Below are 26784 nucleotides of genomic sequence, written 5' to 3' on the forward strand. Positions count from 1 at the left end.
CAGCCCCATGTACAGAGCATTACTTCCATCATTTCCAGATGCTGTCTGCTGTGTGTTTGTAGGGAGCAGTGTGGGATGAATGTCCTCCTCTCTGGCTCTCCACCTACTAGCTGGCTAGTAGGAGCTGTTTTGACTCCTTGAGCTGGGGGTGGGGGAGAGGTATGGGTTGTCTGAAAGCCTTGCTGCTAGGGCGAATGTGTTCATCCCGCTGCCTTCAGAGAGAATTTTCTGCTGGTTCCAGGGGCTCTATGGCCCAACTGTTCTAACATCTATTCACTCATTTGTGTATTTAACCACAACCTCTTCAATCCTTTGACCACCCGTGTGTTAGCTACAGATGCAGACACCCAGGCCACAATACTGGATGATCAGCAGAGCCAGGCTTCAGATTTAGTCCTTCCTTCTAAGTGCACGGAGCACATTTTAGCACCTGCCTGGGTGGAGGCTTTTTTTGATAAATACAGTATTTAATCAAGCTTACTGATGTATTGGTTCCCCACACACTTAACTGGTTGACCAGTTTCACTGAAGGAGAATATTTGGAGAAAAACACGGGAGGGGAGGGCAGTGGAGGGCAACTGAGGGTAGAGAAGAGAAGGGAAGGGGAGGGGAAGGGAGGTATGAGGAAGGGAGGGGAAGGGACAGGAGGAGAGAGATAAGGCTAGATAAGACAGAGGCTCCAGCACAGAGCAGACCAGGGCACCAGGCACCAAGACAAAGTGAGTGGAGTTAGATGCAGGATCAGCTTGGGAATGCTGCCATCTGAATGGTGATATCACTCCGTCTAAGACAGAAAATAAAGAAACAAGGAATAACTGGGGTCATCTCAGGAAATACAAATTTTACAGACAAACCATATGGCGGCAGCCTTTCCCACCTCTCTATATATGTTTAAATATACAGTTACTTCTTTCCCCTGGGTCAAGGAATTGATTGAGAAGCTATGTGACTCAGTCTTGAAATTCACAAAGAATTTCCTTTCATTTACTTATTTTTAATTTCCTGTAGTAGTCAGGTTAAAGATTTGGTTTCTTTTGTTATATTTGCTCCTGAGTAATTATTCTTTGGATAAGCTTTATACTATTTCATATTCAAATTCAAGTTGTTTATTGAAGGCATATAGAAATATAATCAATTTTTATGTATTTACTTTCTAGTGAATGGCAAATGAGCCAGTTTGTTCCATTATTTATTTTAATTGTATATCTATAGAGCCATTCAGTTTTTGACATACTGCAAAATTTCTATCCATTTTTCTTGTCTTATTGCACTGGTTACTAACAGTGCAATACTGAATCAAAACAGTGATAATTGCTGCTATTGTTTCATCCCCAATGCCAGATAAGATACCTTCCAATATTTTACAACTAATGTTTTCCATACAATTATTTTGTTTGATGATTTCATGTGTGAGTATTGAATCTATATCATTTTGACGCCTTCCTCTCCCTTCTCCCTCTCAAATTCATGACATTTTCTTCTTTAATTATTGTTTACATATTACTATTTATATACACATATGTGTATATCAATACAACCCTACTGAGTCCATTTGGTGTTGTGCCATGTGTTTAGACCTTAATGCTTGGAATTAGATAACCTATTAGAGAGCTCTTTATCTTATTCTTTCTACATCCCTTAATTGCCTACAGATCTTCATCTAGGAGGGTGACCTTGTGAAGTCTGCCCCATCCACATTGGCATGTCAACTGGTGTTGTCATTGTAAAGATCCTCTCAAGCAAATTTTTAAGGTCAAAGAGCAAAATTTAATTTTATTCATGAACCAGTGTTGAAGTCTACCAAATATGCCCTGCATCTATTAACAATATCATATACTTTTCCTCCTTTATAAGGCCTATAAGTAAATTTCTTGATATAAAATGCTAAACCAACTTTGCCTTTATAATTTTATTTTAATTTGTATTTTTTTATTCTGCACATATGCACATGATTTGGCAGGGGGATCTTGTGTGCCATAGCACCTTTGTGGAGGTCAAAGGGCTATGATTTGTGGAATTTGTTCTCTGTTTCCACCTAATGTGGGTTCTAAGAATCAAATGCAGATCACACAGCAGGCTCCTTTGGCTGTAGAATTGTGAATTCTTCAACTTGACTTTTTGTAATACAAAATCATTTCAAATGGCATTAGATTCATTTTGCTAGTATTCTGGCTAGTATTTTTACATATGTGACAATGAGAGAGGTTAACCTGCAGAATTTTTGTTTCAGCACATTGTTCTAATTTTGGTAATAAAGTTTACTGCTCTCGAAAGAAACAGGAACCAGAGTTTTGCCTCTTCTGCTCTGGGAAGTTTGTGATCAGTTCTCCATTACAGTTTTTATAGATAGCACCTAATATCTGTCCAATAAACCCTTACTGAATTAACGAACAGTTTAATAATGAATAAATGGAAATTTACTAATGTCTAAGAGTAAGCAAAACCCAGTTCTTTCTCTCCAACAGTGTGAGCAAATGTGCCACAGACACAGGCAGGCTTGTCCTCAGAGTGGAATGCCTGCTGTTTTTAGGATTGAGCAGTTACAACAGAGTCCATATGGACTGCAAGCTGAAATATTTATTAGCTGATATTTTTTAGGAAAACTCTCCCAACTCCTTCTCTAAGCACACTATTCAGTAAAGTGCTGGAGAGCGGCCAGCATGTACCCAGCCAGGGAAACCTACAGGAAGGAAATAGCTTCCATCTCACCAATGAAGGAAAGGAGGGTGCTACAAAGGCGGTGCTTGGTAACACAAGCAACACTCCAATTTTTTTCATGATGACACCTGTTTAGGTCTATTATCAAGGGTCACAATGTGAAGGGACATATGTCTACAATTGACACTCTATTCGAAATCCCTATGTATTGTCCAGCTGTCCCCTTCTCCCCAGGGGCTTTGATTAAATCTTTCCCTGAATTTCGGGGCTTTCGTTGCCTCTCTTTTTGTTGTACCAATAGTAGGAATTCACTGAACTCAAACAAAACAATGAATGAGCCCATGTGGATCTTAGGATGATGGTAGCAATTCAGCAGATGCCGGGAGCCTAACAAAGGCTCACATTCAACTGTCCTGACTTCTTTCTTCTTAAAATGAAGAATTCCTAATGCTTGAGCCATTCAATGTGCAACTGAGCGGAAGGTCTTCACTGCTGGAAGATGTTTAAGGAACTCTTGCTTTCAATTTCCATTTTTCCTTCCCACCCATTAACAAGTACTTTCATTCTTTAAACAAAGATTTCTACTGTCAATATGGTTTCATAAACATAAAAAGAGTCCAAAGTAGGGTCTAAAACACCCAAAATTGCCTTTGTTGTCTTTAAATTAGTATGTCTGGAGCTTTTGTGCTATTACTCATTTTTTACCATGTACTGTGATCATGCAGGACCTCAAGATGTTATAAATCTACAAATATTTAAAAAAAATAAATATGAACACCAGAAAGATAATGTCTGTTGGCCAACAAAACATAACAAATAACTAATCACATTTTTAAGATGGTAAGAGATCACTTCAATATGATTTTGTATTATGTTAAGTGGAATAGTAATTATCTTTTATCAAAGCATTATGAAGCCCTGAAAACCAATTGTAGATAGGAGTAAAGGAATATGAAAATAATTATCCAGAAAATAACCAAGGATATCAGACAGTGTCACTAAGTGTTCAGTGCATTCTAAAAACTATATAAGGAGATTAAAAAAATACTGAAAGAAAATATGTTTTGAGCAAATATATATAATTCAGATTTGTACTAAAGATAAGAGAAAGCATTTTCTTTTCAAAATACCTTTTTCTGAAAGGGTTTCTATATTATTCTAGAGGTGCTGGATGTGAACATATATATGTGTGCACAAACACATACACAAATATCTACTTATTCCTTCAAATCATGGTACATTGTTTATTATTCTGAATAGTAATGGAGGCACAGCCTTTCACTGCAGCACTTGGGAGGCTGAGACAACAGGATTGCTAGAAGTCTGACGCCATGTTAGGCTGACAGCATAGTAAATGCAAGGGTGTGTGTGTGTGCATGTGTGCATGTGCACATGTATATTAGTGTGTATGTGTGTACATCTATATATGTATAAATCTACATATGTGTTATGTGTATACAGGAAGAGCAATTTTGCTTCATTTACTTTTGTATTCAATTTACTAAATTTGTATTTATTTTTAACTTTTCAGAATATTTTGTTCATTTAAAAAGTATGCCTTAGGATACAGTCAATTAATGAAGAATTCAAGGGAAAGAATAAGTAAATGAATTAGAAGTGTGTGTGTGTGTGTGTGTGTGTGTGTGTGTGTAACATAACTAGGGAAGTTCTTGTTCTATAAACAAAAGGGAATTATAAAAGAGGCATGGATCAGTGGGTGATGGGCAGGGAAGGGGACCCCAGAATGACCCAAGCTCACCTGGAGCTGGGCACGCAGGTTGGGGAAAACCGGGGGTATGGGAGTCAGTGAGGAGGCCTGGACAACCTATCGGACCCTGGGCAGTAGATCAGTATTTATCCCTGGCGTACAAATGGACTTTGTGTGTCCATACCACAAAGAGGGATGCTCTCTCAGCCTGGACTCTTGGGAGAGGGCCTGGACCCTGCCCTGAATGAAATGACAGACTCTGGAGGTCCCCTATGTGGAAGGGAATGGGGATGGGAGGAGGCTGGGGGGATGGTGAGGGGGTACAGGAGGAGGGGAGAGAGAGGGAGCTGGGATTGACATGTGGAGCAAGCTTTTTTCTAAAAAAAAAAGTAATAAAAAGTAATGAAAAAAAAACAGGCATGGAGAAAGAAGAATAAAAAATATCTGAGTTCCTGGTCTAGTGACCTTAAATAAATTGATGAGTTTGTGATTACCAAACTTTGGTTCAGGACAAAAGAGTCGAATAGAAAGTCTCAGCTAACATAGAAGACTCATGCAGAAAGAAAGAACAGTATGACAAGGTAAGTGAGTTTAGTTCATTGGAAGTGTCGCATACGGGCAATATTAGTGGATGATATCAACAGATACAGCAGACTGACCTGCAAAGACACTTCATTCATAGTGTTGATTGCATTTGCTATCCCTGGAGCTAAGATTGCTCTTGGAGCAACTGTCTCATATTCTGAAAGTGGAAGCGCTAGTGTCTTCTACTTGACGATAGCAACATTTATTCTTCTGGCAGCGTAAGACAGACACTTTAGTGTTGAGCTGTAAAACCTGTCAATACTGCAAAGGAGAAGGCATTGTACATTAGCAGGAACTCATGGACTATAAATGGAGAGGAATTCTATATCAATAAAGTCTTAAATTACCTCATTTCTTAATGCAGACCTTATACTTTTAGAAATGCCTTTTTATTTATACTGCCTAAGCAAACTATTTTTACTTTTTCTTGGTCAAATTAGTGAATATTAAAGTACTTAATAATTGATAAAGTTTAACAGGTCTATGGAAACAATATACATGATCACCAATGAATTCATAAATGCATATTATTTCTTAATAATTGGCTAAAAATCTCATAATTCAAACAAAGGAATGTTTCATAGTTTTCAAAAGTAATCCTGTCAGCAGGAGAACCTCTGAGATACTGAACAGGGAAAAATGTATCACTATTTTCCTTTGGATTTTGGGAAATAAATAGTGCCCTGCTATATAACCCAAACTTGCTTGGTATTTACTATGTAGCACAAGTTGGCCTTGAATGTCTTCTGAGCATGATGATTGCAGGCCTATGTCACCACACTTGTCACAGAAAATTAAACAACTCACCATTATTTGAAGGAAGAAATAGACATAGATATCTGCATCTGTGTGTGCATGCATGTGCATATCACATACAAGGCCTCAGGAGAATTGTATACATACGATGGCCCAGAAGAATTGTATAACAGATCAAGAGACTTGGCAGCAAATGAGGAAACTGAGGTATAGAATGTGAGGTTTATATGCTAAAGTTTCATGCATTTTTACCTTTAATCATAAACATTTATTTCTCAAAAATAATTGCTTGTGAGCAAAATTAGCAAATAAGCTTTCCTATTGTATTTTCATGTTACCCCCTGACCGAAGATGTCTGGAATGTTTAAAAAAACAAACTAATAATCGTACCAATAATTAATAACCTTGTTTCTTAGAAAATCTAACATAATTTTCCTTATTCCCATTTCTATTTCCATTATTTCCTTTCTGGAAAAGGGACTTTTTATTTTAAGGCAGCTAGTTTTCCAAGTTAGGTTGCCACCTCATTTGTGACAGGTATTTAGGAAATTTCAGATGATAACAGAAACAAAAATAAATAAACACAAAATTGCAGAAGTCTACCCAAGTGACCGTGCAGGGTGTGGGGGGACACCATCCAAAGGAAGTGCTAGTTCAGCTACTGAAAGCACTGTTGAAAAAGAGGGAGCGAGAGAACAGCCCAGGCCTGTTTGCGCTATCCCAGTTAAGACTCAGTCTTCTGTGCCCAGAAGTCAATGGGCAAGAGCCTTTGGTTTTCCCTTCTGACTCAGCCTGGAAAGTATGCCAGAGCTTTAGCTGGAGGTCAGTGGGGGATGACACAAGGTAAGAGCTAAGCATGGCAGAGTGCAGACACAAGTATCAGTGGGGTAAGAGGCAGAATGCAGCAAAAGTAGGATAGACAATCGAGACTCTGACTCCAGCATTTGGATCCAATCCACCTATCTGGTCATGTGTAAAGAGAAAGCGGAAATCTCTAGACTGCGGTGAAGTACACATTTATAGAAATGATATGGTGTACTCTGCCTAGGGTCCTAATCTAAATGGAAACAGAGTATCCTATGTTTATCTATGTAACTCTGGAATAGGGTCTGCCTACTAGGAAGAAAAGGCTGGAAGGCACCAGCTGGGGTTCACCTGCTTGTGGGTCCACCTGGGCTGTGAGCATCACTCAGAAGGTGGGGGTAGGGAAGACTGAGCTCAGTGAGCAGACAGACAGAGCACTCAACTCAGACACATGGGACCAAGAAGTCAAGCAGCAAGATCAAGTCCAGACCCCAGCCACTGGGAGAGGCGTGTAAGTCATCCCTAAGATGGGACACTTGCTGCTCCTTTTGGTGTCTTGCTTTCCTGTATCAGAGAACTTAATACGACAGTCCATTAAAGTTACTTGATTGGTGGCTCCATGTGAGTGTCTCCAAGCCTGCTCTGTACAGCCTCTGATACTTTTTACCGTCTCTCCATTATTCTTTTGCTTGCTTACCATACTTCCAACTGGAAGTCAGACACTTTCTCTGAAGTGATCCATCATCATTGTGAACTCAGTACCATCTTCTAAAGCCAAATGCAGCTTCTTCCCTTCCCTTCTCACACCATCATGCTGATGTAACAAAATATCTGAGGCAGGGTGCAAAAAAGGAGAATGCTTGAAACAGAATGATGTTCTCCCTAACATTCTTGAAGTGGGGTCGCCTGTTGAGTTGTTCTGTTATTTTCTTAACCATGTGCCTTCCAGCTATACCAGCAAGTCAGAAATAACCCATTTTTATCTGGTCATTCTATTTCTGGTTTAATGAAGTTTAATTTTTAAAAAGTGAAGCAAAGTTTTACAGATTTTAAGAAACTCCCTTAAATGGATTTGAGAAGAAGCCTCCTGGACACCCACTACATTTCAAGATTGGTACAGCGGTGATTTTTGACACATTTGTAACCAAAACTTAGCATTTAGAATCAGCCTAAAAAAACCGAGAATATTCTTCTAGACCCTCTAAAAGGTGCAATGGAGTAAAAGTAATTTGTTATGGAACTCCAGTGATTATAGAAGAGAATGTGAAAGTGGTATTTTGTTGCTATCCTGGAGACTGGCATTCTTCTGTTGGCATAATTGTAATAGGAAATTAAACAATATGCAGAACCATGAATGGCATTTTAGGTGGCGGCGTCTGGACTCACACTGTGCTGGAAGAATATTGAGCTTGGACTGGAGCCTGGCTTAGCCATTTCTAGCTCTGTGGCTCTGGGCAAGTAATTTGACATCTCTGCACTTTGGTTCTTTTTTCTGCAAAATAAATGTCAACTCCCTGACACAAACCTGTCTTAAGGATGTAACAGGATACTATAAGTGAAAACATCTTAGGAAACGCAAAAGCCTTATCCTAAGAGAATGTCCTAATTGTTGAACTAATTGAATCAAGGATGGACACAGTGCTAAGCCCATTAAACAATTTACCCCTCAGCTAGCATAGCTTTATTTTCTACATGGGACAGGATAATTAGGAAGATGAACTGAAGAAATAGCCTGCCTCCACCTTAGGCTTAATAGTCATCTTATAGTAAAGACAAACTGGGTTCATTACTGTTTATGATTAAACCTCTATTTCTCAAGGATTGGGCTGTGTCCTACCTGTAACCTTAACTACAAATGGTTCTGTACTGCCTGTTCCAGGAATGGAAAGCACGTCTTTTTTTTTTAAGAAAAAAACTTAATAATCATCTTGTAACCCTACCTTTGTTTCAAAATTGTTGTTACGGCTACCTTGTTATGACTTCTTGTTATTACGACCACCTTAAAATCATGTCTTTACTTCAGGAGATCACTGGATCTAACTTGTTATGCTTATGTCCTGTTCCTATAACCCCCACTATTTTGTATACAAAACTCCCCATTTAAAAGTCCCCTACCACGGAGCTATAAAAACCTTGTGTTTCTCACATCCAATGTTGACACCTCAAGCCCTGCCTTAGGAGAAGGCAGCCCTGTGTACATGAATTAAAAAGCTTGCTTTAATTATTTGACCATGGTAATATAGGTTGATGGTCTTTCTCCCCCTCCATCTTTGGGATGAACAAAACGTTTAAACCAATGTTCATCTTTAAATTATTTTGAGACTCTTCAAACCACATGATGACTGTCAAGGTGACAGGCAGCGAAACTCACAGAGTAAGTGTCCTAGTCTCCGTTAGACTTCATGATCTAACAGGGAGGTCAGTACTCTTTAATCCTGCAATATCATACTGCACTGCTGTAGTGAATTTTCCTTCCCTCTATACCCAATCCTTCTGACACAGCACCTGGGCTACACCTTTGTGAAGTTATATATTGCAGTCTGTAATGCTTCCCACACAGTGTAAGTGACCTTTATTTTATCTCATAGTGGTGCTTTGATTTCCTGCTTTTTAACTGAACTCAAAAATGATGGTTTTGTTTCTTTCTCTTGGTTTTTTTAATTACTATCTCCCAGTTCCTCATTCTCTGTCCCTCTATCTCTGTATCTGCGTCTGCCTGGCTGTCTGTCTCTGTCTCTCCCTGCCTCTCTCTCTCTCTCTTTCTCTCTCTCTCTCTCTCTCTCTCTCTCTCTCTGTCACACACACACACACACACACACGCACGCACGCACGCACGCACCCACGCACGCACGCACGCACGCACACACACACCCTGGTCCAGTCATTTAACATCCTAAGTGAGATCCCAGGCCTTTCAGCAGGGCTGTGGCATAGCCCCAGTGCAGTTCCTCCCAGGCACACCTCAGCTGAAGTCTTTGGAATTCTCTGATTGTTATGCTGTCCACCCATAGACATTTACCACAAAAGAAATTACTTATTCCAGGAAGGAGATGCCAAGCCTCTTATTTAAAAATATCAAATGAGTAATTCTCAAAGCATATTTTTGTTTTCATAAAGCCCATAACATTCTAATTACTTTTAAATAAATAAAAAATCCTGTAAATCTTACTTAAATTGTCTATGCAAAGCCACCTTTTCCTAGAAGCTGAGAGTTCCCATCTGCCTAAAGTTCTCTGACTTAACCTCCTCTGTTTACTCTACCACCCACACGGGAAGGAGCCTGCTGAACCGAGGAGATACCAGTTCTAGCTCTATGGCCTATCACTTTTCTTAGGAAGGCATCAACTGGACCCATCAGACCTCCTGATGACAGCTGTCAATTGCAATAAAGAGCAAAGAAAAGCAAAGAGCTCTGCTCCATCTACTGTGTGACTTGTTCCATGACAATAGTGTCTGATAAGCCAAACACATGCCCCATTCCTGAGGATACCAATGATAGCAGAAAAGCCAAAGGCATGAAAGCATTTCAACCCATAGCATCAGGAGCCGGGAGAACGCCTAAAACTGTGCACCCAGCCTGACTACAGATGGCAAGCTACTGATCGATGGGACTTCCAGTTACTGTAACGCCACTGACACTCAGAAGCAGGTATGTTCTGGAAGTCAATCACAGGCCTCGTGGACTGTCTACCCACCAATCAAGTAGCAGTGGGCACTTAATCTCCACACCATCACTTTTCTTCTGTGTTCCAATTCTCAATTACACAGAATTTCTCCAACCCCATCAAAATGGCCACACTAGGGTACAGTGACAAATTTAAGTTCTTCATAGTTTCAATCGTGAATGGTAAATCATTTAAAATGGTATTTATTAGATGAAATTCTATAGCCAGGTATTGCTTGACTATAATCCTAGCATCCAAGCCAATCTGGGCTACACAGTGAAAGAAAGAGAGGGTAGGGAAGAAGAGAGGGACAAAGGGAGGGAGGGGAGAAAGAGGGAGGAAGGGAGAGAGGAAGAAAGGAAGGAAGGAAGGAAGGAAGGAAGGAAGGAAGGAATAAGGAGAGGCTAGAGAGGGGTTGGATCAGTGTTTAATAGCCTTTACTGTTCTTCTAGAGGACCAGAGTTCTCTGTTTCCAGTACCCAGGTTGGCATATCACACTACCTGTAATTCCAACTCCAAGAAATCATATGCCCTCCCCTGTAATCAGATTGATGAACATCCTAATCGTCATCATAGAACCTTTATCCAGTAACTAATGGAAACAGATGCAGAGATCCACAGCTAAGCACTGGGTCAAGCCCTGGGGTCCAAGTGAAGAGATGGAGGGGAGATCATATGGGCAAAGAGATCAAGATCATGATGGAGAAACCCACAGAGACAGCTGACCTGAGATAGTGAGAGTTTACAGACTCTGGGGAACCTGTGTAGAACCTAACTAGGCCCTCTGAATGTGGGTGACAGTTCTGTGGCTTGAACAGTCCATGAGAGCCTTGGCAGTGGGACCAGGATTTATCCCTATGCATGAACTGACTTTTTGGAGCCCATTCCCTATGGAGGGATACCTTGCTCAGCCTCGACACAGGGGGAAAGGGCTTGGTCCTGCCTCAACTTGATATGCCAGACTTTGTTGGCCTTTCATGGAAGGCCTTACCCTTACTGAGGAGTGGATGAGGGGTTGGGGGGGGGCGGAAGGCGGAGGGGGGAAGCAGGAGGAGGAACTGTGGTTGGTATATAAAATGAAAAAATAAGCTTTAAATAAATAAAAAATATTAAAAAAGCATATGCCCTCTTTGGCCTCCACAGGCATCTGCACTCACCACCCCCAACACACACACACACGCACTCAAAATAAAATCTTTTATAAAAATCTGTAGAAGGTTTAAAGAAAACTAAAACAAAGTCCACTAGAGTTAGATAAACCTAGGTGAAGAATTTTCAAACATGTCACCAAATGTATCATCCACAAATAAAAAACAAGTTTACTGAACTTTACCACATTTATAGCAATTTACTAACTTATATAATGTAGCTAGTGCAACAATCCTGACTATATAACTTGGTTGTTGTAAAGTACCAAATAGCCATTGCATAAACAAATTCTAACCAACCTATCAAAGTTTATTCCAAATGAGAGAGATTCCATATAATCATTACTAAACTATACTTTTATGGTGATAATGATATAGGTTTTATTGTTAGTAACAATATTTCTGGGTGACATTCCTGCTTACAGACCACTGTAGAGTGTGTCACCCTTCACTCTCATCCTTCTCCATGTTGGAACTCAATAAGGGAAATATGTTGATGTGCCATCTCAGGTTCTACCATGGCTAAATGTTATTCAAAGTAACAGGCAGAGGTCAGAGGAGACAACTTGAAGGAGACACCACTAGCCAAATTTAGTACAGTTGAAGCACCAAAACATGCAATCATGCTAATGGATTATGACCTAAATGAATTAAAATTCATGTTTTTATAGTAGATACATAGATTAATAGTGATGCATACATACAGTTAGACAGACAAACAGACAGACAATAAGAATTTTTCATTAAGGTAAATTCCAATTCAAAAAACTACAAAATAAATGAAGAGATGAGAGAACAGAGAAAACCAGAAGCCACCACGTTAAACTCATGATCACAGTTAGCAGCATCAACAAGACACACTGATATCATGTGCCTCCTGGTATGCTGAGGAAGACATAACATGACTTTCATGGTACTTAGGCATAAAATATATAACTTGAGTCTAATCCAGACAAAATGTCAGACAAACCCAAATTGAGAGATATTTGATAAGCAACCACAACTCTGGAAATGTCAAGATGGAGAAAGACCAAGGAACTATTTCACGATAAAAGACCAAGGAGACATAACAATGGTATTTCACACAATTCTGGATGAGACCAGAAAAAAACATCAATGAAAGATGTCACTGGGACACTGACAAAATTTGAAAATGGAGGGGATACTAGATACTGAGATTGTGGCCATATTCAGTCTCCAGACACTGATATTTGTACTTTGTTCATAAGAGACAATCCTTTGTTAGGAGATAAATATTGAAGGAAAGGATTACAATGTCTCCAACTTCTTTGCAAATTCTACAAAAACAATTAGAGGACAAGAAAACTAGGAGACAAAATTTTAAAATAGATTTAACTATTCCAAATGCTTGTAGAAGAGCCAATTACATAGGAATCACTGCATATTTTATATGAATTTTCATAGAGAAAAAAGTATCTGGAACTGCTCTGTTGAAGACTCAATAATGAGGGGGTAAAGAGTTGAGAAATGCACACCCAGAGATAGGGGACAGAACAAAGAGACTGAAGAAAAAGCAAAAGCAAATGACAGCCCAGGCAAGGAAATTGCCCAGAAATTACCTTGCATTTAAGATCTACATTTCAGACACCTACAGCTAAACACTGAGCTGAACTCCTGGAACCCGGTGACAGAAAGGGAGGACTGATGAGCAAAGAAGTCAAGACTTGTTTACCCCACAGAAACAGCTGACCTGAACAAGGGGGAGCTCTTGAACTCCAGACTGATGGCTGAGAGGCCAGCATGAGACTGATTCAGACCCCCTGAATGTGGGTGTCAGTGAGGAGGCCTAGGCAATCTATGGGGCCTTTGGTAGTATATCATATTTATCCCTGTCATACAAACTGACTTTGGGTGCCCATCCCACAATGAGGGATGCTGTCTCAGCCTGGACTCTTGGGGGGGAGGGCGGAGGCCCTGCCCTGAACGAAATGACAGACTCTGGATATCCTCCATAGAGGGCCTCAACCTCCTTGAAGAACAGAGTGGGGATGGGTGGGGGGGCTGGAGGGCCTGGTGGGAAGGCATGGGAGGAGGGGAGGGAAAGGGAGCTGAGATTGACATGTGAAGCAACTTTGTTTCTAATTTAAATTTAAAAAGAAAGAAATAGATCTACATTTCTGAAATTGAAAATTTTCCAGGTTGTAGTGGCTCATGCCATTAATCCCAGCACTAAGGAGGCAGAGGCAGAGCCTGGTCTATGGAGCAAGTTCCAAGACAGCCAGGGCTACACAGAGAAGCTCTGTCTCAAAAAAAAAAAACAAGAAAACAAAAACAGAGAGAAACAGGGAAGATCCAAGCACCAGCAGAAGAAGGGATAGCAAGGAAATATCTGCATCGCCACAGAGATGATTTTTATTGTTGCCTCTGCGAAGCGAGTGGTGTGACTCTTCCTTCAATGCAGGACTTGAGGATGGTTGACTTGGATCTCTCAGTTATTCACACACACACACCTTGCTTCACAGAGGACAGAGCAGAGCACAGGCAGTATATAACAGCAGCAGTGAGAGCAAAAGCAAAACAGAAACACTGCCTAAGTATAAAAAGTAACAGAGACTATTATAAATAGCCCCTCATGGAGATCTTTGAGACACTGACAAATATTGTTAGGCATGGATCTCTGAAAGGACAGTTCAAGAGCAAAGAGATTAAAATAATCTTTCATTCATTCATCGATTTCAGTGTGCCAGGCACTGTTGGCTTTAAGCCATTTGGAACCTTTGTTTTTAGTAAACTTGCCAACTAGAAAAGAGAGGATTCTAAAATTCATCTCTCAGTGTGTTAAACTAATGTGGCCTTGTTGCAAATCACCATCCTTTATATGTTTTTCCACGTTTCTGTTATTATCACTCTATAGCTGCCTGCTAACCACCACTGACAGTCCAACACCAGGACAGGTAACAAGATGGACACTCTATGTCCATGCAACCGTGTATGTTAAGCCAGCAGACACTTCCCCACGGACCGTGAAAGAGGAGGGAGACCATGCAGATCTTGATCTCAAATTCTGGGTTCACACAGACTGTGCTGTCCCATAGCATTCCCTCACTGGATTAATTAACTCAGAATTGCCTCTTAGTGGCAATTCAGATTTCTGTTTTTAATTTCCTCCTTGCTGAAAAGTAAATAGGCCTAACCACATATTCAAGCCCCTTTGCATGGGCTTTTGTGCCATAAGCAGGCCAGGATTCCCTGGGAAACATCTGGACTACCGCCAAGGAGATATTCAGTTTCTTTGTTGTCATTCAGGATAACCTAGCTAACCGCAGTCTTTTTCCACCACCACTCTGCAGTGTACCTGAGCTAGAGCCAAGAGACCATCCTACAAAATGTACATGAGAAATGAAAAAAGAAAATAAGGAAAAGAGGAGCCAGACTGAGGAATAAAAGTTGTGAATATTTTATCTTATTTTCTCATTATACATTTTTCTCTCCCCACTTCACAAAAATATTCAGTTCTAGAATGCACTGTCATATTTGGAGATATTTCTCCTCTCTGCCCAGCCCAAGAAGATTATAGGATAATTAATATGAAGTACATTCCTGGGACCTCACTCCCTGGGGCATATGCCAGGATTTTTGGCTTTGGGAGGCGGGGGCAGGGTGGCAAATGCCTTAGGGGGCTTCTAAAGACAAGCAGATGGCTCTAACAGGCCTGTGCCAGCGGGTGGTTTGTAATTCCTGCCCTCTCGACACTGTTTCTGTACCACACCCTTTCCCATCCGCCCAAAAATTAATGAGCAGTGAATTTTTTTTTTTTTTGGTTTTTACGAGACAGGGTTTCTCTGTATTGTTTTCGAGGCTGTCGGTCCAGCCCAGCCTCGAACTCACAGCGATCTGCCTGCCTCTGCTGGGATTAAAGGCGTGCGCCACCACCGCCCAGCTGTGGAGCAGTGAATTTCTAAGTAAAGATTTGAGAGAAATGGCAGCAGCATGAGGCCAGAGCACAGGCAGCAAAGAAGCCCTCAGGGGCTCCTCGTCTTCTCTTTGGAACAGCTCTGAGTGTTCTAAAGAACTACCTTTTCATTCTGAACTCTGCCACTTTCCTCAGATACTCAGGTGGTAGGAATGGTGTAGACACACACAAACATAAGGGATACAGGCCATGTGCCCAGAAGACAGCATATGAGGAACAGTCAGCTGAAATGAGAATAGCCCAGGGTTTGGGGCCAGACACATACGGCTGGGATCATCAGGCCCAAATTCAAACTCTGCTCTTAGGGGCAAAGACTATCAGCCAGTTGGAAAGGAAAGCAGATAAAGTGGATTTTTTCTTCCTGGTGAGACACCAAAGTATACAGGGCACATTACTGACGAAAAGATAAAACTTTGAAAAGGGAACTAATTTAGAAAAATAGCTTTATCCCATCAGAAAAATGAGAAATATATGCAAATGAACAGAACAGGACTGTTTCTTCTCAGGGACCAATTCCAAGTCTGGTCCCACTAGACAGAAAAGGTTAACCAGGAAGGTCATAGGGATCTTCATCCAACGGAGAGATGCTCTTTGGATCCTGCAAAGAAAACAAACACTCTAGAGAAGTCATGTGGACTCTTTGACATGCCACTAAATGACACAATGAGAAAAACCTTCACCATTTTATCACAAACACAGATGCAAAGTCATGCGGCTGCCCAGTTCTTTCTCATGCTGACATTTAATACAAGATACAAGATCTGGTCGGTGAAGCACAATCTAAAGGAGACTGCTCGGCTTGGGGTGGATTAGTTCATACTGGCAGACTTCAGATAGTTCTTAACCATCAGGGGATTAGGAGGCTGCAAAAAGCCAGCGTAGTGAGTGAATAATAACATCTTTCTCAGGCTCTTTGGAGCAAAGACTATTAGGCAGTTGGGAAGGAACATGGATAAATTGGAGTTTTTCTTCCTGATGAGACTACCAAAGTGTAAGGACACATCACTGACTAAATAAGGTCACTGGGTTTAGACTGAGCGACGACTGTATGTAAACTGAGTACCCTCCCAGTTTACACCCTGCTGCCCCAGAATAATTGTTGTCTCTGCCTCCATTCAGTCCCAAAGTGGCACCAGTTAGGTGAAGCACTGTGTCCTCTCGTTAATTCTAAATATCTGATGTTTTCACACTGCTGCAAAAGCTTGGAAGCAGGTAAGTGGGAACGCCGTGCTCTTTAAGAAGTAGTCTTGACTATGATGAGCAGTGAAGGAAGTGGTGACGTTAAATTCCCTAGCTTCTCTTCTGTGAGACCTCAGTGCTTTGTCTTATTGTCACCCCTAGCACAGACACATTGTATCACAGGTGCATGTAATGAATGAATTCATTAGTGATTGAGATCATAGGTTAACATTTAATACATAGTGGGATAGATTATTACAAATCATCGCCTAGATCCTTCTCCTTGCCCGTTTCTTCCAAAAGCATTAAAAAGAACACAACCATCTCACAAACCCTTCCTTAGTACAACTACAAGTATCCACCAACGATGCTGACTCTCCCAAATTCAGTGCGGTCACTGAATTGAGATGCTGACTTTCAGTATATTGCAGAGATCCTGTCTAGGGTGTTGTTTCCCATCCAGTCCTCACTCTGCCAGACCAGCAATATTTCTAACATGGGATCCCCTAGTGCAGGAAATTCCACTTCGAGGACTCAGACATGAATGCCCGTCTATTATTGTTAAATTGCATGTGTTTAGAAGTAGTTTTTTCCTGTTGGAGGTAGAGAGTACGGCATGTACATTGTGGTTCCCAAAGGCGACGAAAACAAATTCTGTTCTTAGATACGAAAATGCCCCGCAAATCTAAAAACAGTCCACTTAAAATGTTTTTAATGTTTCATTTTTCATATGCTACAGAATATTACACTCAGACCTGAAGAAAACATGGTTTACCTCTTTCTGGCAACTGGCTTAAGAGGTACTCAAATTCAATTCAGTTTGCTATATGGGACTCTCTCATGAGAAACAAAATAGTGCATTTCAATCACCCTGTGACATCTTGAAACAGTCCTAACGTTATCAAGATCTTTCACCCCTTACCATTCAAGACTCTGTGACAACACAGCCGCACTCTAAGTAGGCAACAACACTGCCCTGAAAACCTTACCAGTAGTTAATATCACATCAAATTTTGTCTCATTAAAGGGCACTAGGGAGTCCTCTGGGTTGAGAAGAAAGATGCGGGACATGTGAAGGAGCACTAAAAGAGTGTCTGTGAAAACGGCACCTCATTCTTCTTATTCTGCCTTTAATGACATGCGTGAAGAAGATGCTAACAGAGGCCACACTGAATGGAAATGGGGGGTGGTCTTCCTTTTTCTTTTTTAATTAATTCTTTGAAAATTTCAAACACTATATTTTGATCATAGCCATCCCCCAATTCCTCCAAGATCCATGCCTTCTTCCCTATCTACCAACTTTGTGTCTTCATTTCTTCTTAGCCCATGGAGTCCAATCTGTGCTGCCTCTGCTGGAGCTTGCTCAACCTACTTCTTCCATTGGCCAGGCTAAGTGGGAATGTATGTTGAGTTTGGTCTCTTTCTGCTTTGCTTGCATATGTCATTTAAGATCTAGTATACATTAACCTTGCCTTTCTATCGACATTAGTGCCCAGAGTAAATAAGCTCTCACAAAAGTAGTCTTCAGGTATCATGGAAATTCTTTTAAGGTTTTTCTTTCCTTTTCTCTTTCTCAGTAGAGAAACCAACTGGGTTTGAAACAGGTAGACTATCCCCATCTCTTCTTTTCATTCTAAAATATAATTGTTGAAAGCTTAATAGAAAACATCAAAAACAAATAAGAATCCAGCTTTACCTTTACACTTTCTGGGAAGAGATTCACTTACATCTAAGATATTTTAATGGAATAAAAATAAGGAATATGAAATTACTAATTTCACTAGGAAGTATAAAGAGGACTTATAAGGTGTTGAACTTGGAGTTGGTCCTCCTGGGGGGAAGATGAGCTCACTTTTTACAGTCTCAAGTGGAGGAAAGACAATAAGCAGAATCATAAACCAAGGACAGTTGCTGCCTGCTCAGTCACCTGAATGTTCTCACACATTTGTTGGTTGGTGGGTAAGAGATATTAAAGACTCCCCCAAAACTAACATTTCTAGCTGGGATTGAAAAAAAGTAAAAATAGGGAGATGATGAATTCTCTCTTGAACAGGGGATGAAAGTAAGCCATCAGATGCCCAGCTGGCAGGTCAAGTGAGCAAGCAGAGATGCGGACCTAGAGAAATAGAACACATGCAACATAAGAGACAATAATTTGGAATTAATTACAGAATGACATCCAGTGAAGTGGTTTATGAAAAACGATAAAAATCCCACATAATGTCAACATCAAATGCCTGGAGTAAAGGATAGAGAATAAGAGAGGAAAAACAGGAAGACAGAAATAGGATGGGAGCTGGGAAGTAAACACAGAGCTGGGGGAAGATGTGCACATATTTTATGAACTGGACTCAGTTATTATGATCCAGTGTTGCACAGATGGAAGAGCCATGGGGGCGGCACTGGTCTATAGGTGCCAAGGATCCTATACAGGCTTCTTTCTCTGTTAATGTGAAAAACACCATGATCAAAAGCAGCTTGGAGAGGGAAGGGTTTATTTTAGCTTACATTTCCAGGTAACACCTTATCACTTAGAGAAGTTAGGACAGAAACTCAAGGCAGGAACCAGGAGGCAGGAATTGAAGTAGAAGAAACAAAGGAACACAAATTATTGAGTTTCTCTTCCAAGACTTGCTCAAATACTTTCTTAGACAGTTCAGAATAACCTCTCTGGGCCGCAGTGGTCTGGGCCCTCCCACAACAATTATTAATCAAGAAAATGCCCCATAGATACACCCACATGTCAAGCTCATAGATGCATCCTCAGCTGAGGTTGCCTCTTGCTGGGGTGACTCTTATTTTTATCAAGTTGACAATCACCAACTAGTGCATCAGTCTATGGGTGGCATTTGTGTTAAATCTAATCTGTGTCTAAATCATTGGATGAGATTAGTACCACAATTTTTTGAGTAACATAATCAATTTTAGATGATGTCAGAATATAGGTTTCTCTTTCCTGTCTTTAATAAATTTTCACATTTAGAACAGATGTTGAGAATTCACTCTTTAATTTAATTAAATATGGAAAATTCAGAAAGCCCACATTACTGGAATTTATATGACCAAGTGCTGCTTCATGGTGAGGGGAGGTGGAAATAGAAAGGAATTTTTCTGAGTATATGCCAGCTATCTTTCAGTGACTTCCTTGATCATATTATTTATCTGCATTAGCATTTTTGTGGTCTGGAAATTACAAACAATTTTTAATAGTCCTCCGAAAAGAATTTGAAATGTGGAACAATCTGTAGAAAACAAATTTTTGTATAATTCTGTCAGAATCTAGAGAAAATATCTTGTTGCTCTAACTCACTTCTGCTTAGGAAGTTGTCCAACAGGAGATAAAAGAGAAGTTGAGACTTAAAGAGGCTTTCCCCCTTATTCAACTGAGAATTCTCAAATATTCAATACTTTAAATCATGCTGCTTCTTCTGGTACTTCCTCACAATCAGGTCATGGGTAACAGGACAAAGGCCTGATAGCTATTGATCCCATGTTTATTTAATGCAGCTTAGATAATTTTGTTCATTTGAAAACTGCAAAATGAATCACATGGTAATTTTGTTTTCAGAGCTATAAAGCTTAACAGCAATAATAAATAACAGTAGGAAAATAATCAAAATACTACATAAAATATGATGAGTGATTAAAGAAGTTCACATTTTTAATTTTTAAAATATGATGAAATAGATACTATATAAAATATAAATACACATTATAGAAAATATAAATATCTGGGTAAAATATTCTAAATATTTCTCTAAATAATTACTAGGACACAGAGATAAAGTAGCCCATGATATAAAGCAAAATGACATGAGAATGAGATTATAGAGCAGACATGACTAGAGCTGATGTTTTCTTCATCAACATCTGTAAATCTGAGTAGGCTACAGGTTTTATTCAGGAGGCACAGCAAACTAAAATGCAGAAATGATAAAAGAAACTAGAATATAACTATACACTAAGATGGAGTATGATAGTCTGAATGGGAATGGCACCCACAGGCTAATACATTTGAAGGCTCAGTTCTCAGTGGGTAGAATTGTTTAGGAAGAATAAGGAGGTATGGCCTTGTTGGAAGAGATGTATCATTGGGGGAGGGCTTGGAAGTTTCATACACAGGTTAAATGTTGTATAGATGTTAAGATTTCATTCTTGATTAAATATGGGAAATTCAGAAAGCCCACATTACTGGAATTTATATGACCAAGCACTACTACATAGTAAGGAGAGGTGGAAATGGAAAGGAATTTTTCTAGCCATGTACAAGCTCAGATCCCCAGAAACATTCTCCTCTGTCTCTGTCTCTCCTCCCTCTCTCTTACACACACACACACACACACACACACACACACACACACCAGGAAGAAACTAGATCAGAAGAATCTATTAACCATTAAAGAAATCTACACATTCTCATAACAAATTGCTTCATATATCTGTGGGATTTTACTTACATAAGGTTTTAAAACAAAACCAACAATGCATGTTAGAGGCCAACATCATACTAATCTTTAACTCTCATTGAAGAGGAGAAACAGGGATGAGGGTCATGCCAGGGATTTCTGTACTGCTGACAATATTTTGTGTTTCTTGCTGTATATGCTGGCCAAGGAAGACTGGTTATGACAGTTCACTATAGGTTCCCAGATAGCTGTGAGTGTGACCCATTACCTCAGTAGATGACAACATCATATTTCAATGTCAAAAGGTGAGATAAGCCTACCATTTTTTGGACGCATGTTTGAATTGAGTAAAATTTGCAGAAGAGAAAGAAGTATAGAGTGTATACTATTTTAGAAAATTCTGGCAAACATTAAGAAGTAGATGGTCCAACTTAAACAAATGTTTTTAGATAATAGAGAAAGAGAGATTACACCCTGTCCCCTGGTCCCCTGCATGCACACTTTGCAAGCCAAGTCAGATTTCTGTGCCATCATAGAGCAAAACAGTACAAGGAAAGAAAAGTTCATGCTGACCTAGCACTGGAAAACACCCTGATCAAAACCTAGAAAACTGAACACTGTCTGAAAAAAAGAACTGTGATCAGATAGTAAGTATTCTAGGAATACAACATGAAAAATAAAACTAACTCATTGATTGGAATAATGGACTAAAGGAGAAAATGCTGAATGATTATCTTTACACAAAGAGAAATAACAATCAATATAATTAGTAACTACTCAAGATAGATATTTTTAGTAAATAAGGACCAGCTTAGGCTCAAGAGTAGTTTTGTAAAAATACTACAAAAAAACACAAATTTATTAGTCAAGTATGAAACATTTAAATATCAGTATCTTTAAAAGAAAAAAGAATAAGTCAAGATGTCCCTAATCCTGAATGCAACTTGATGTCCATGGAAGTCAAATACAGACATATAGATACACACATGCACACACAGACACACAGACACACACACACACAGAGAGAGAGAGAGAGAGAGAGAGAGAGAGAATTTGAGGATAAAACAATTATTTGTGAATAACATAACTGTATCAAAATGCAAAAAATCATGGAACATTACTAGAGTTAATGAAATAATTTACATATGTGGTCTTTTCCAACACTGTATTCTACATGACACAATGACAAACTTCATTTTGTAGTCAGTGCAGATGCACATCCTTGGTCAAAGTGCTGAGACAGAGAGACTAAGTAATCATCCACAAATGGGACAACTCTATTGAACTCCATCCCTCTGCCTACCCCAATTCCTACCAAAGCTTAGGGAATTTCTCAGAAGAGGAGAAAGAATGTAAGACTGAATAATGGAGAGGAGTGCTATGAAATGCTGTCCTCTGGATATTACGTGGCTATGGGATTCACTCACATGCTCTGGTGTTCAAGACCTGTACAAGATCAAGCCAGCCACATTCCACATAAATGAGAGACATTCTTTCCAGGCCCTTTCGATGTCACAGAAACTATTGACAGTTGATAGCTGATTAAAGAGGGAGAACCCACTTTTTCTTTGAGAGTGCTTAGACTAAGTTTCTCACGCTCCAGAGGACCCCATAACCATCCACATATGGGCAACACTCACTGAATTTGATGTGTTATAATAAAGATACTGAGTTTGGTGAAGGGCATGTTGGGATGAATCTGAGGGAATCTGAGGAAGGAAATGAGAGTGGATATGGTTATAACTCATTGAACACATGTGTGACATTCTCAAGAATAAAGAAAATTATTACTAGAACACTAGTAGATAAAACACTAATAATAAAATACTAAAATACTAGTATATAACAATCAATTTCATTTATATTCATACAAACCAATAGTTACAAACTACAACAAATAGATGGCCATCTTCATCAACTGAAAGCTTCAACATTCTAAGCCAAAGACTTGATATCCTTAGCTCTCAGTTCTGACAACATGGTACTTCACAGATTCACCTCAGAGACCATGGTTTAATTGATGGGAGGTAGGGTTCATCCACCAGCTTTTTTAAAAAGGCTTCCCAGGTGGTCATAATGTACATAGGATCACCTTCACAGCTCATTAAAACTCAAATCCTAGACTCTTCAGAGATTCTCACTCATAGGTTAGCAGAAACTAAGAATCTTGACTGTGAGAACCAAAGCTCCAGAGAAACCTTCATCCATCAGGAGACTTCCATTAACATGTTGCTCAGGACATACCGCAAAAACAGAAAACACCCAAATGTCCACCAGCAAAAGATAGAACACTCACATAATAACCAAGCCACCCAATACTGTGTAACAGGGAAGTTTATGCTGCTGTTCATAGCGAAGAGGAGGTTATAACTGTTCGCACCTCTATATGCTTGCTCAAGCCTCTGAAGTGGCAGACATTGTGTGTGGACTCGGGACATGTTAACTGAAAAGTAATGGGTTAAAGAATGGATAATAAACTAAACAGTAGCCTGGCTTTGTGGACATTGCCCTCAGAATGGATTCAAGGCTGCCTCTGTATTTCTCTTCTAAAGAGAAAGCTGTTTATCTTCTAAAATGAGCATGGGGAGCAGCTGAGTGGGCAGGGAGAGGAAGAGATGGTGTCCTTGTCCTTTGTCATGCAGGTTTCTTTCCCATGTTCTATTCTGTATGGCCCCTGCCATGCCAAAACACAACTGTAAAAACGCTGTCTTGAAATGTCAACGTTTTGTTATGTTCTAAATTTAACTTGGGATTTGAGAATGCTTCTAACTTCCTGTTGTCCTACAAAAATGGATGAATTGATAAGTGCTTGGCCAGGAGAGGGGGAGCTCTGAAGCTCCCATTCAGCAAGCCTTGAAAACATCTTGAAAGATGGAGGGAAATGGAGAGGGGTGCCCTGTTTGTTTATTTCATGCTTCTCATGGACAAGCTGATCTGGCACTTGCCCTCTTGCCCATGAGTTCAGGGAGTTTCCTAATCCTGAAAACACTTCAGTGACCACCATTGTGTTGATTGTTAGCAACTCGCAGTAGGGCTGCCCACTGACTGCTAGCAGCACTCGGTAGGGCTCTCCACTGACTGACAGTGGTGCTCTGTGGGGCTGCCCACTGCTGTCCTCTGCCTTAAGCTCAACTACACACCAGGCAGTGGTGGCGCATACCTTTAATCCCAGCACTCAGGAGGCAGAGGCAGGTGGATCTCTGCGAGTTTGAGACCAGCCTGTTCTACAAGAGCTAGTTGCAGGATAGCCTCCAAAGCCACAGAGAAACCCTTTCTTGACCCCTCCCCCCCAAAAGAGCTCAACTACATATACACAAAAAGTATCCATCCTCTCCGTACCTGAAAAGATACATGGTTGTGCCCTGGGGTGTTGTGAGCACTAAATGGTCTCCCAAATCTCCCATTTTTAAGTTTCAAACCCTAAACCCTAAGGACATAACTGTATTTGGAGATGGATCCTTTACAGAAATAATTAACTTAGAGCTACATCCTTAAAACGGACCTTTTTTTAGTTAGGTTTCTGCTATGAGATAAAACACTGACAAAGCCAACTTGGGGAAGAAAGACATTACTTAGTTTAGTGCCAGATTGTGGTCCAGCATTGAAGGAAGAGAGGACAGGAGCTAAAGCAGAGCAGAGGCAGTAGTCGTGGGGAATGCTGCTTCCTGGTGTGCCCTCGGCCCATGTTCAGCTGTCTTTCTTTACCTCCCAGATCCACATGCCCAGGGGTGACACCACCCACCATGGGCAGAGCCCTCCCACTTCAATACACCCCATACACTGATCTGATGGGGGAATTTCTCAATTGAAGTTCCCTCTTTCTGGGTAACTCTAGTTCTTGTAAAGTTGACGACAAAACAAAAGGAAGCATCCAACCAGCATAGGTTCGTAATCCAGTACATTTTACATCTAGCATCCTCTTACAAAGACACGCACAGACCAAAGATGGCCACGTGAGGACATAACAAGAAGATGGTCATCTGTAATCCAAGGAAAGCCCTCAGAAGAACTAAATGCAGACACCTTGATCTTGAACTCCCTCTAGAACTCCAAGGCAATATATTCCTACTAGTGTCTCGAGTCACCTCTGGTGTCTGAACAGCACAAATTCCTTGGAAAGTCCCTTCTGGCCTCAAGAGGAAAACAAAAGACCAGAAACCCTGGGAATATTGGTAATTGCTCCAAGGGCTCCAACTTCCAGTTTTTAACAAGTGTTACTCCTTTTATGTGATAAATTTCTGACTTAACCTCCAAGTGAAACATTCTGTTTACTTAGGAGAACAACAGAACATAAGATCCATACTTTTGGGCCCTCCCTCCATAATATCCCAGTTCTAGCTATGTGAAAGTGGCTATCTACACACACACACACACACACACACACACACACACACACACACACACACAAATCCCAGATAGGAATAATAATCTCAAATGGTCCTTTGAATTTTGTGTAAGGATTAGAGAAATTAATTGTAAACTTTTGTCCTCGGCAGGGAAGATGGTACCTGATGAATGGTAGAATGATAATTATTATGATGATGATTGTTTAGAACAAACATTACTGTGAGCTAAGATTCAACATGTACTAACTCTTCACCTTCCTTCAACCAGGATACCATTGAGAGTCTCAAGACCTTAACTTACCCGAGATATGAACATGACTTTTATTTATGGATAATTTCCTAGCATCTGAAAATTACAAAATTTCCCCACTTCTTAAAATTCTTACGCTTTCTCTTGTCTTTTGTTGTTTGACTTTTTGCATGAAAGCCTTGGTGTCAGAAATTTTTATTCTTATTCTGGATTTTAACAAAAATAATATTGTATTTTGCCATTTTGTATTGCATTTATTGTAGGTTATTTTGAGGTTTAGGACATTGCTTTCTCAACTATAGATGCTTATGTTGAGTGGTTTGGGGTAATTATTCAGGTGTTTTCTCTGCATTTATCAAGATGTTTATATTTTTGTTTACTTCAATCTTCAATACTGTACATGGCATTCATACATTTAAAAGTTTGAGTTAGTTGCATCTTAGAAAGCATCCAGCTTAGATAATAATAATTCATTATTTATTGCTAATTTATTGCTCGGTTCCAGTCACTTATTTTCAATTTAACATTTTTATACCTTATACCTTCCCCAATATGTAGAAATGCTATATACTATTCCATTTTATTCTCTGTGCCTGGTTGTTTTGAGCATCAAGCTTTTATTTAGTTCATGAAATGAAATGAGAATATTCCATGTTTCATTGCTACCTATCCTTTGGGTGTGTATGGAACTCACTTCTAAAATTGTTGGGGATGAGGTTTTCTCTTTTCGTCTTTTCTTCTTTTCATGTGTTTGTGTATATGGTGCTTGTTCAAGTATGTGTGCATGTCCAAATGCATATGTGTGCATGTGTGTGTGCCAGTAAGCCTCATGTATACATGGGCGCACATGTGAGCAGAGAGGCCGAGGATGGGTACTGGGAATCTTCCTCCACTTCTCTGCCTCTGTATTCTTTGAGGCGGAGTCTTACAAACAAACATGGAGCTCATAGCTTACAAAATGGCAACTCTCAGAGCCTTTGGAGACCTCCTGTCCTCAACTTCTAAGACTGGAATCACACGTGGGTCGCCATACTCAATCATCATTTTCACTGGCTCTGGTGATATGAACTCAGGCCCTATTGCTTGGCATGCATTTTAACTCTGACTGGGGGCCCAGCGCCAAAGTTTCCTTTATTGAAAGACTCTATTCCCAGGAATTGGTCTGGTTCCTTTCAAATTTATATGGTCATTCAAAGATTTTTTCCTGAGTTAGTCTTGTGTACTGTTTTCTAGCATTTCTAATTTGACAACCTACAGTTATACAAACTAAAGTCTCTTTAATAAATACAGAATCTGTTATTATTCCATTTATTCTTCCTCTTTTTGCCCTTCATGAAGAAAACCT

The 26784-nt window shown here is 40.0% G+C and overlaps 1 long non-coding RNA gene across 1 annotated transcript in view; it reads right to left on the reverse strand.

The window, feature by feature from the left end:
• Positions 1-486: 486 nt before the first annotated feature.
• Positions 487-26784, reverse strand: part of LOC121140236 — a 68697-nt gene continuing 42399 nt past the window's right edge. Inside the window, exons 2-3 of the long non-coding RNA XR_005877028.1 lie at positions 5026-5212; positions 487-784 (exon numbers count right to left, since the gene is read on the reverse strand). This is a non-coding gene — a long non-coding RNA (uncharacterized LOC121140236). The remainder of the gene's footprint in view (positions 785-5025; positions 5213-26784) is intronic.

Source organism: Mesocricetus auratus, unplaced genomic scaffold, assembly GCF_017639785.1.
Source record: "Mesocricetus auratus isolate SY011 unplaced genomic scaffold, BCM_Maur_2.0 Super-Scaffold_100004, whole genome shotgun sequence".
Classification (NCBI taxonomy): domain Eukaryota; kingdom Metazoa; phylum Chordata; class Mammalia; order Rodentia; family Cricetidae; genus Mesocricetus; species Mesocricetus auratus.